We start from the raw sequence: 11,286 nt of genomic DNA, 5'->3' as shown, positions 1-11,286 counted from the left end.
ACCACCTAATGTACATTAAATTAAGCAGGTAATAAGATGTATAAAACTACCTCAACCGGAGATGGGTAATAACATTTTTATTCTACTTATGCTATGTTTTACTTTTATATTTCAGATAGATTTTATTGCTAATTCTTACACACTCCAGTTTTACTTAACTAAAATTCTGAATGCTGTACTTTCACTTACATTGGAGTATTTTTTGCATTACTTTTACCAGCATAAATGTGAACACGTAATTATCCCTCCCCTTTCTGGTAGGCGTCTGGCCAGACATGGAGGGCTGGTGGTTTAAGGCCACACTGGGGGCCATTTAAGTTCCTGGAGTCCTGGTTACAGCCGTGCGCGAGACAAACCAGTTTTGGCTGCATGTGGTTTGACTTTTGCTGTTCAAATGAACTTCACGGTTACAGACCGGACACAAATGACTGCGGTTTATTCAAACTCACATCATTGAAATCCCATGCAAACACCTCAGCGCTTTAAATATGTGGTGAGCTTTTCATGTCAGCGGTGAGCTGCAGATGGGGCACCGCGGCGTTTTACACCTGTTTGTTAGGAAGTGTCTTCAGGTCACTCGCAGGATTGCCCGTGTTGCACCTTTTGAAGATGTTGTGTCACTGAGGCTGAAAATCACCATGCAAATCCTGTTATCTGGCCCCAGTTCAGGGGATCGGGGCCTCAGCTATCAACATATTTACCATTTATGGACATATGCTTTACATCCTGTGCCACCAGCCAAATCCTCCCCTCCTCTGCTGCACTACCGGCTAATATTCTGTGTATCTGAACTGTGAATTGCGGTCCTCCCCCCACTGTAACAAACAGATGGCCGCTCGATCTTGAGTCATCACAAACCCATTATGAGAGTGACTTGTCCTCAGCCGGGCCGCCTTGATTTGTGCCCAATGGCTCTCGCCAGTGTTTGCTCAGGCTCTTAAGTCATCCTCGAGCTTCGTGACACACTGTGTTTGCTCAGGTTAAATGGCTTGTGTTGGCCGTGGAGTCCCCCGATTGGCTGCGACGCTGCGGTGTTTGACGAGCGAAATGACACCGAGCGGCCCCCGTCGCGGCAAATGTGTTTGGCTGTTTGAAACAAGTTGGCTTTTAATACAGTGTGTTTACACACCGAAAAGCCCTAAGTGTGTTTCTATCTGTGTTGCCAGGGTCTATCAGTGGCCAGACCAGTGAGCATAAATCATTCAGCGGTAATTCAGAGGAACAACAGAGGCTCTAAAAGGAAAAAGCAGGGAAATTATAAAGCCTCTATAATGGAGGCCCCGATTACGGCTGCTGGTCCAGCTGGTCCAATTTTGGGTTGTAATCAAAGACTTCCCAGTACATCCCCCATTTTCTTCAGAAGTTCCGATCCCCAAATCCAGACTCAAGTCAACAATTTTTGTTTTTCATTTCTTTTCTGTCAATTACAGAGCACACTGCGGCGGGCTGTAGGACACACACCGGGGTCATAATTGTTTTCAGCAGCAGTCACTCCGGCGTGTTGATCAAAGGTCCCGGAGAAGCTGCTGACTGCTGAAAGCAAAGCGTCGTTCTGGTCTAATTTAAAGGGCTGCTGTGTTTTTTAGGGGGTTTCAGGCAACGCCACCGGTTCCCCACTCATTACACTCCTTACTCTCGTGGTGATCATCTTCCTGCTCCGAAGCAGATGAAACACAAAGCCCCCCCTCCACCCCAACACAAAAGCCTGTGTGACAGTAACAAATAGCCTCTGTGATCCAGGTTTAGAAAGCTGTGAAATTGGATATTGAGATGCTCTCTGGAGCTGCGGGTCGGGAGTAGTTTCAGACTAGACTGTGGGAATCGTCTAATCTGATCACCAGGACTGTAAGACGGACTAATCGCCTAACGGGGCCCCGGCTCTTGTGCCCCCGGGGCTTTGGCGGTGGGGAATTGATGCGTTGCTCGATTTGAATGGGGATTTATCAAGTCTTTAGTTTCACAGACACTCGTAAAGACACTTTTATGTCTTTCGCTTGTCAAAACGTTGGTACATTACGTTAGCAATGAAATGTTACTCTGCAGTGCAGCCTGTCCAGTGCAGGAAGTGCACTGCAATGAAGAAAACCCTTTAACAAAGACAGCGTTTTAATAAACAAGGAGGGGGGGCTTTATACTGGGTTTATTTGAATTCGGCGAGTGTTGGGCAAACATTTATTAAACTCCTCACGAAAAAAGAAAGCAAAAGTGAAGCTGAATTAGCACGAGGACATAAAAGTTTCATGAATTCCCTTCCTTCATGATCGTAATGAGTTTTGACCAAACCTCCTGTCGGCACATGACATCTCTGCTGTCGATCTGCATGTGAACTCACCTCACACAGCTGGTATACGTGTGGGTGCCGTCCACGGGAAAAACACTTCAATTTACAATTTTCAATGTTCTCGTTTCTGTGACTTCATATTGACGCCGATGTTTGCGTAAACAGCTTTCATCAGAGTGTGATGAAACCTGATGAAAGCTGTTTGCTGAAATGCTGCTGTCTTAATAAACAGTCCCAAAAATGAGAGCACGATGTGCAGCTACTTCACTTTAATGAAAAATTGGATATTGGCCACTGATGGTGTTCGCTGCTGATGTGATGCAGGGTTTTTATTTCTGACCAAGCAGTAAAATAAAAAGTCTTTTCAGTCTATTCTTTGACTTAATTAAATTAACATTTGTAGGCAGTAATTTGTGTTTCCTGGTAATCAGCATTCAAGTATTTTTCTCGCAGCTATTTACCCAATACTTTTGGCTGGTGTGTACATGTATGTGTTAGGTACCATGCTTTCACATAATGCAACTGTGTTGTCAAAATACACACAGTACAGTCGGTGTATCCGATGCTCTTCAGCCAAGACAATGTTTTAATAAGGAGGTTTATCCTCAGATACCGTGTGTCACATTAAACATTTACAAACATTTGCACAGCTCCCCATAAAGCCCAAACAGCTGCGAGCTACAAATATTTTCAAGATTAAAAAATAATCATTATGTTGTCATAAAATGTCACACGAAAATGCATTTACATCACTAAAATTCTTAATAAAAGTAATGATGAAGTAATAATAATCTGGTTTGTTGGCCCACAACATTGATTTGGTGAAGGGGAATCAATGGAATCTACTACTGCCCTTAAAAGCACCGTACGTAGTTTCTGCCACACTGTAAAAACAAAGGACACAATGACACTGATGAAAACCTGATCCTTTCAACGTGGGAATGTAGTGTATTTTTAAATCAGGAATTAACAAGATACATTATTGAAATAAAAGGTTGGAATTATTATTAGATAATTAAGTTGCAGATTTACGCTGGTTTAAATGGACTAACATACACACACGTTAGTTTAACCGGCTCTTAGTGGAGCCTTTCGGTGTCCAGTGATGCTCTGTATTCTGTTTCAGAATATTTTCAAGAACATTTTGCTCAAAAAGAACCCACAGTCTTGAGTGGGCTTATTTTTTTTCAGTAATTTTGGATGGATTTTCTTCCCATTGAACAAAAGCAAAATATCACAGAGTTTGGTCTGAAGATATCAGGAGGGGCAGCTTCCTCCAAAACTCCCAAATCTGTGGAGCCCGAAGCCCGTCTCTGCTGCTCGGGCCTGGCACGCCAGCCGTCTCTTCACCTTCCACAATGTCGTTTGATCTTTGCGGCGCTGTCAACGCCGCGGATCAGCCTCACGACAGACCTTGTAGCCACAGCCACGCAGTGAGGTGGCCAACCATCTGTCACCGGGGCCCGGAGACCTTGGGCGGCAAAGGGCCCAACCCCCCAACCCCCTCACCTCTCCCCCCACCCCTCGCCCCACACTCACCCCCTCCCAGGACCCATTAGCTCTCCCTAATGCAGCCGCTGTAGCTCCAAGAGGGTCCCTAACAGGCACAAAATGGACTGCTACTTATCCTCCTTAATTCCCAGATGAGTTCTCTTTAGCACATACATAATTCATTTCTTGAAGTCACTTAGGGGTGCCGCGTTCTCCCGTTTAACAAATACTTAAGTGAGGTTTATGTCAGGGTTTTTTTGGTTTTGTTTTTTTTTGGTTTTCAGGCGTGTAAATCTGATTGCAGCTCCTGCAAGCCTCATCTAAAGATTAGCCTGAGTGTGAAATGACAACACACACGCACACAAAGAAAAAGTCTGGATTTCGTAGTCATGCAATGTGATTTAAATAGCAAGCAAGGAGCCTGCAGAGCCTGGAAAAGTATACTAATGTAGTCAGATGAAGATAGATTTTACAGGGGTAAATTTAGACCACCTCACATTCATAATACCTAATGCCCTTTAAATAGGCTTAAGAGGAGGACTGGAAATAGGCTCTGATAATTAATTATTTTCAGTGGATTTCTTCTCCTTGCTTTCTTTTCCACGGGCGTATTAATTCTTTCTCTGCAAATACGTGGTAGCCGTGTCAAATCTACTAAATAATGCACTTGTTACGATACACCTTAATTTCTCGGAGAGAGGAGTTTATGGTGGGGGGTGCGGGGTATTCGACGGTTAAATTGAAAGCAGGCCCTGATGTTTGAGTAATATTTTTCCTTAAATTTATTCCGTCTCCCCTGTTGAAGCACAAAGGCTAATGTGAGGAAAGCTGGGAAAAGAAGTGAAAATGAAATGTGTGCTCCGAAGCAAACGCTGCTCTGTCCACTGTCAAGCAAGACACATTAGAGCGGGTTTCTGAGGGTCGTCAAGCACAAATATCTGGACAAAACATTAGGAAACAGAAATGACTGCCGTTTCCCAGTAACGTCTGACGTCTTGAATCAAATGCACAATAAAGACATTCAAGCTAAAATAAGCAAACAATTGTCAACACACAGAAGAGGCTCGCAGTCACTAAAAGCTCCAGAAAAAATAAACCCTGCTGTGGTCAACAGTCGTATTTAAGGCTCCATCTGGAGAAAAAATAACACAAGTGTCATAAATAGAAGTGACAAAGATATCTCTGGCTATCACAAAACCTGCAAAACACACAGGACAAGCGCGCCCTTCTTCTCGTGAGCCGCATGGGAAACAAAAGGCGTAGTGTGATAGCGCACATGGCTCGCTTCCAAGATCCCCTCCGCAAGCCACACGACGAAGAGCCGAGTAAATACATTACAGTCGAGGACCTGCAAGCGCAGACACAAAGGCTGCAGGAGCAGGCCGCCGTGGCAGCGAGCTGACCATTACCAAACCGCTCATGTGAGGAGAGATTCTGCTCTGGACCCCCGTCGTCTTGTTTTGGCAACTGAGGGCAGGGGGACCGAGTGCCGAGCCAGGACAATATGTTTTTTCAAATGCCCCTCAGCCAATATTTATTTAGCTACAAGCTGGCACGTCTGAGGAGCAGCAAGCAGCCAAGACGGGCTCACAACCGTGATTTTCAAGATGTTACAAACATCAGGCTTCGGTATAAATCTGACCTTGCTAATGTCTAATGAATTAGTTTTGTGTGCAACAATGGCTGCGATGCCACATTTGATGATGGAAGACAACAAAAAAGAGAAACAAACAAATTGACAATTTAGTTAGGAAAACATATGGAATAAAATAGTTTTCTCAAGTAAGAAACGTGTCTCAACCTGGCACGATGTGACAGGTGAATACAGGACAGTAGAGATTCAGTAAAGTCACAGCAGTAATGTTGGGAGTTTGCTGTAGATGACGAGTGAGGCAGAGCTGCATACAGTAGACTGGATGCAGAGGGAGAAAGTGTGTGTGTGTGTGTGTGTGTGTGTGTGTGGGAGGGGGGGCACGGGAGGGAGAGAGGGCTCTTTATTTATTTCTTTCTAGCTTTTAAAACAGATGGTTCCTTATGTGCCGAGCGGAAGTGTCTGTTAACTCGGTTGGCTCACTATTGGTGGCTGCTGGCCAATGACAACAACGGGATCGGGGAGTGTGAGCAACAGTGCAGTTTGCTTTTTTCAGATGCTCTGCGAACAGAAGGACGGCAGCCTGCAGATACTGTTGCTCGGCCACCCAAGCCCGGCAGTGCCAGCGCCGGCACCCATCGCACCTCACGGCGGCACCCGCGCCGCCTCGCTGCTGCAGGTGCGGGCGACGGGACGAGCTCAGGCCCAGAGCACAGGGAGCACAGGAGCTCAGGTTGTTGAGTCCTGAGGTTATTCGCGGATCAGAATGATACCTGGAGGGAAGCTTTTTCTGCATGGTGTTAGCCCAGTGTTGGTCCTGTGAAAGTCCAGATCTCGTTGGCCCATGTTGTTGTCATCCCAAACACGAGCACAAGGAGAAAATCTTCTTCTTTGTGTGATATCGATGTTGCATCCTCACTACTGCAGACATTCCCATCTTCAAAGCTTTAGCAGTAAAGTCAAATTTTTTGGGATCAAAATTTGCGACTTCATCTCAGACTACCAAAGTACCGTCATCTCAAGCACAGAAGTGGAAGTTCAACACTGGCTGGATGAGGTTTTTAAAGTCTGATGTCGCAGCCAAAAGTTTGGGAAATTAGCCAAAAATAACTTTTTTTTTGTTATATTTACAAGCGATGGCTCTTGTAGGAAAAACTCAGGGTTTTGAAGTGCTCTAACAGGATCTTACTTCCATCTTTGCTTCTCAGCGATCGCTTAAAAAAACCAACCTGGTATCACATTGTAAATTACATCCATTATGTACAAACCTGCACCTCATGATTTCCATCCAGCACTGCACAGATGCAGTGTAGTGAGGCGAAAAGTGAGGTCGAAGTGGTGGGTTGGCATGTAGTGAGTGTGAGGCCAGAGCTCACATCAGGACTAACGCTGGGCTTTTCTACTAACTGCATGCACTCTCATAAACCTGGTTCACACCAGAAGGCTGTTTTCACCTTCAGCTGCCGAAACCCGACCTGAAGTCTCGGACATTTTGTGACATCGCAAATAGTTTGGAAGCCAATCGTGGTCCAGTATGCAACTTAGGCCAAACTTCGAGCCTCCAGCATCTTGTGTCCAACAGTTTTGCAAATGTGCAAATTCACACGTTCAGGACTTTTCCGTGAGGAAGTTGACGTGATATTAAGGCACGTAATTAACTTTTCGTGGAAAAACCCGATCAGACAGACGTTGTTGTTCAAAGCAGATGTTTTTAAACCATGTCTGAGGGGATCTTTAACCCTCCTGCAGGGGTCACGCGTGGAAATGCAGAAAGCTGAATTTTGAACGTCATCGTTGAAAACAATAATGTTGTCACCGGTCATTAGTGTGTGTTTTGCAGAGAATCGTCCAGCATCCATATCAAGCCTCGCGACACAGCAGGTCGTTTATAAAGTGTTTGAACAAAAGACAGACGGATGTCCTTTTCTTTGTGAGGACGGTCTCATTCAAACTGTTTAATGTTTAACACACAAAACGGCGTTTGGCGTGAACATCCAGCAGCCTTACAGCACCGTGAGTGCACGCTGTCATGCTTGTTTTGATGCATTCTCATCATGTCAGACCTGCCTTTGTGTTTGAAAAGGGTTATATAAAAAACAAAATAATCTCGCCTTGTCTGACAGTCTGAATAATTACATTACTCATGCACTCTATATGTCTTCACACCAAGAGGTCCGGGAGACGTAATCAGCCTATAGGAAATTTGTCTAATTAACCAGTTGATTAATCAGTATGCTAATTAAAGTATATTGATACAGCTCTATGTATCTGGTTTGGGGCCTGGTGAGGGAGCTCAAATCAGAGCTGTGGGACAGTTGCAGCGCTAAAAAGACGCGTCGCACGCCTGGCAATATGCTCCTCCGCACCGAGGAATAAACACACAGAAACACTTCTCCGTCTGTCCATATGGCTGAGTCTGTCGTGCATCTGGCTCAGCACGCCGTATACAGTTACCAACCTACATTTTCCAGTTGTATTCGCACCTCACGATGCCGCGCGCAAAGTGAAAATTAAAGGAAGAAGGCTCGTGTTACGGGAATAATTAAACGGAGGCCAAGTGAAGTCACACTCCTCGTGGCAAACACGCTGCAACCCTCAATTACTCACAGTGAACAAAGCAATTAAAAGGTCTGTCCTATGGAGTTACCTGGGACTGGATAGTGAGCTGTCTACAGTGAAACCCCCAGGGGCCAAAGGAGCTCCGCTAGCCAGGTCCACAGGTAGGTAATTACTATTGATCAGCTGGCATTAGAGCATGTCAAGAGACATTGTTATTTTTGCCAGCTCTCTATTTTAGGTGTCCAGTGCAACAGCAGGGTTGTTTGCTAGTCTGACAGACTGACTGTACTATGTGAGCAATCACACACAGCTTCATTTTAAGTTTAAGAACTGCTGTGATGATCTAAACACAAAAGCACACAGTTAAAGAGGGGTGAGTACTTGCTACTTTTCTTTGTTCCTCTTTAGCTCATTATTGTGTTCCCAAAATCTTTTATCATTGGCCGAAACTTATGGATAAGGTTTGGTTTGGCACAAAAGCAGCCCGGGGAGGCTCTGGAAAGGATGACGGTTTGGCTTAGAATGATCACTTTGTTAAGGTTTGAAAGTGTGGTGGTTGTTACAAAGAAACCACTGTTGACTGTCAAGTTAAAGCCGGATGTTTTGTTGACCCAGCGATCCATTTTGACCTCCTCCCTATGTGGGTTAAACTCCCTTTGCTCCAGCAGGGAAGAGTCAGAAGCTGCTGGTGGCTTTTGTCATTTGAATGTAAACACACCGTTTGTTTCTTGTGAGGCCTCCAGATAAACTGTGATTACAGTACGGTTAAGGTTAGGCAGCTAAAACACTTGGTTAGCACTGGGAAAAGACAAAAACCCTGCATGAGTCAGACGTGCCTCACTCCAGGACTTTCCTGCTGGTTTGCCACATGAAGGACAAGCCACTTCCTGCATTAGCGCCGGACGTTGGCATTGCACGTAAATCGTGAGGCACCAAATCATCCTATATGGACGTAACTCGCAGGGATGCTGGAACGGACACGCGATACCAAGAATTAACTGGCATCTCGAACAAAGAGCTTCCTCTCCCCCATCAGTGTCTGTTTAATATACTACAGCTACAGAATACAACCCACACACACACACACACACACACAATGCTCTCTTATTAACTCTGCAGCATGCTATCCTTCAAGAGACACACACACACAGATATACACATCTATTTCCACTCTCTCTGACGAGGGCAGTGACCTCGGGACAGGGTACACCCCGTCACCGCACTGATGCCACCCACGCCTGTCTGCGCGCACGCACACACACACACACACACACACACGCCACCCCCTCACACACTTGATTGATTTAGATTGATTGTCCCAGTGTCGTGTTTAGTCCCGAGCCAAACCGAGTCACCGCCGGATCGCGCTGATGATGTTTACTTCGTTTGACTCCTTGACAGAGCCATTGTCTCATTCACACTCCCTCCCGAGTTATTTTTTCTTCTGTCGCCCACTTCCTCTTTCTTCTCCCCCTGTTGTTCTCTCTCTCTCTCTCTCTGCCTTTCGTGTTGCCTCACTTTCCTCACTTTCTCCCCTCTCCTGCAGCTATTCTTAGCTGGGAGCTGTATGCAGTGACTGTCTCTGCCTCACAAACAAAAAACCTTGAGGGAAGAGTGATTAGAATACAGGTTTGTACCTCAAAGCACTCCTCTTTTCTTAGAGACTCTAGAAGTCCGGCCAAAAAGAGCCCGTACTCCAGGTCCTCGGAGGCCTTTCAAAGTTTAATGTTCTGCAATTGAGACTCCAACAAAGGATCCAAAGAATCTTCCAAGAAATGAACCCCCAGCATCAAACGCGCTGCCATTTTAGGCTTGACTTAACAAGATATTTTCTTCAGGTGTTGCCTTTTTTGTTATTCGAAAAAGCAGACTTTTAAGGTTATCCTGTTTGATATTTTATTACAGTGGATTTCAAGGCTTCACTACTTGGGGAAAAGACATTTTAAATTAGAAAATCTACTAGATGTAACTTAGATTTTGTCTGTTTCCAAAGTCAAGAATGGCAAACATGAGTCTGAAGAGCAAAAGCTGCTTCTAATCATCTAAATTTGAACAAATGGGCAAATTCCATGTGCTGATGAAGATCATGTCACGTGAGCAAAAGCTCCACGACGGCCACTAAACGGACCTTTAGGTTGTGACTGTTTTGTCAGCTGCTGTTTTCAAGGTGATGAATGAAAAAACATTTTGAAATTATCTTCAAGAAAAGAAAGCCGATCTAATGACTGAATGAGAAACAGCATATTTAGATATTTTATGTAGAATACCAAAGCTAGAAAACATTTACTGCAGCCTGTTTCCTGTTCAACATCAACACATCGGTTAATTAATTCCTCAAACTCTGTCTGTTCTGTGTGTGTGTGTGTGTGTGTGTGTGTGTGTGTGTGTGTGTGTGCTCAGCTAACCAGATCAAGCCTTGCCAGGAAAAAAATAATAAAACAGGCTCGACTTCAGCAATCCTTGTCTTAATTCTCATTGAAGCCCCAAATTGACATGTCTCCCTTATGATCTTGACATATTATTAAGATTTAATGGTAGAATTATGATCATTAAAACAACATGACTGATACACGGGGCAGATGATGAGCTATTCATTTAACCTACTCTTCCTGTAATAATATTGAAACAGACAGTCTGCCAGTTATTAGATCATAATTAGCTGGTGCAATCTGTACGGAATCCGAGGAAATGACGCCAAGTTAGCGGCACAGCGGCGCAGCTCGCTCCCCGTTCAGCCTGACAGAGAGATGCAGACGTCGTCAGCGTTGTTGCAGTCTTTTTCCGTCAGCGCCGCGAAACAAACTAACTGTACAATGGAGGAGTCCATGTTGAATGAGGAGGAATATAATGAAGCAGATGGTGGCTAATGAAAATAACTGGCAGTGTTTTAATGACAGCGCCGCCACACAAGGCCTTGTTTTGACTGACGTGTTTGTGTTGTTGCCTTGAAAACAAGAAAAGTCCTTTTTGTCCTCTTTCTTTCATTTTCTCTCTTTCTCCAGCTTCCCACACATACAATGAATACATGAAGCTCTGTGCTTTTCATGCATGGCTGCCTAACACACCCTGGCTCTCTGATTTCCATAAAGTGTGTGTGTGTGTATTTGTGTGTGTGTGTGTGTGTGCACCTACATCAACTGTGCCAGTTTAGCGATGAAAAATCTGCACCCTCAGCTGTTTCTCCCCTTTGCACAGAAGAGAGAGAAAGCGCACCACACTGTAGGCGTCCCTCTCTACTAGCTCCCCCCTCCGGCATTTCTCCAGGTAGCGTTCGCCAAAGTCGTCCTATTAATAAGCAACATATTTGATTTTCAATGTGAAACACATTGTCTCAGGCCCCCAAAAAGGCTGGAGATGAGAGACG

This window comes from Scatophagus argus, chromosome 9, assembly GCF_020382885.2.
Source record: "Scatophagus argus isolate fScaArg1 chromosome 9, fScaArg1.pri, whole genome shotgun sequence".
NCBI classification, from domain to species: Eukaryota; Metazoa; Chordata; class Actinopteri; family Scatophagidae; genus Scatophagus; species Scatophagus argus.
The sequence above is the reverse complement of the archived record's forward strand: the minus strand, read 5'-3'. Positions refer to the sequence as shown.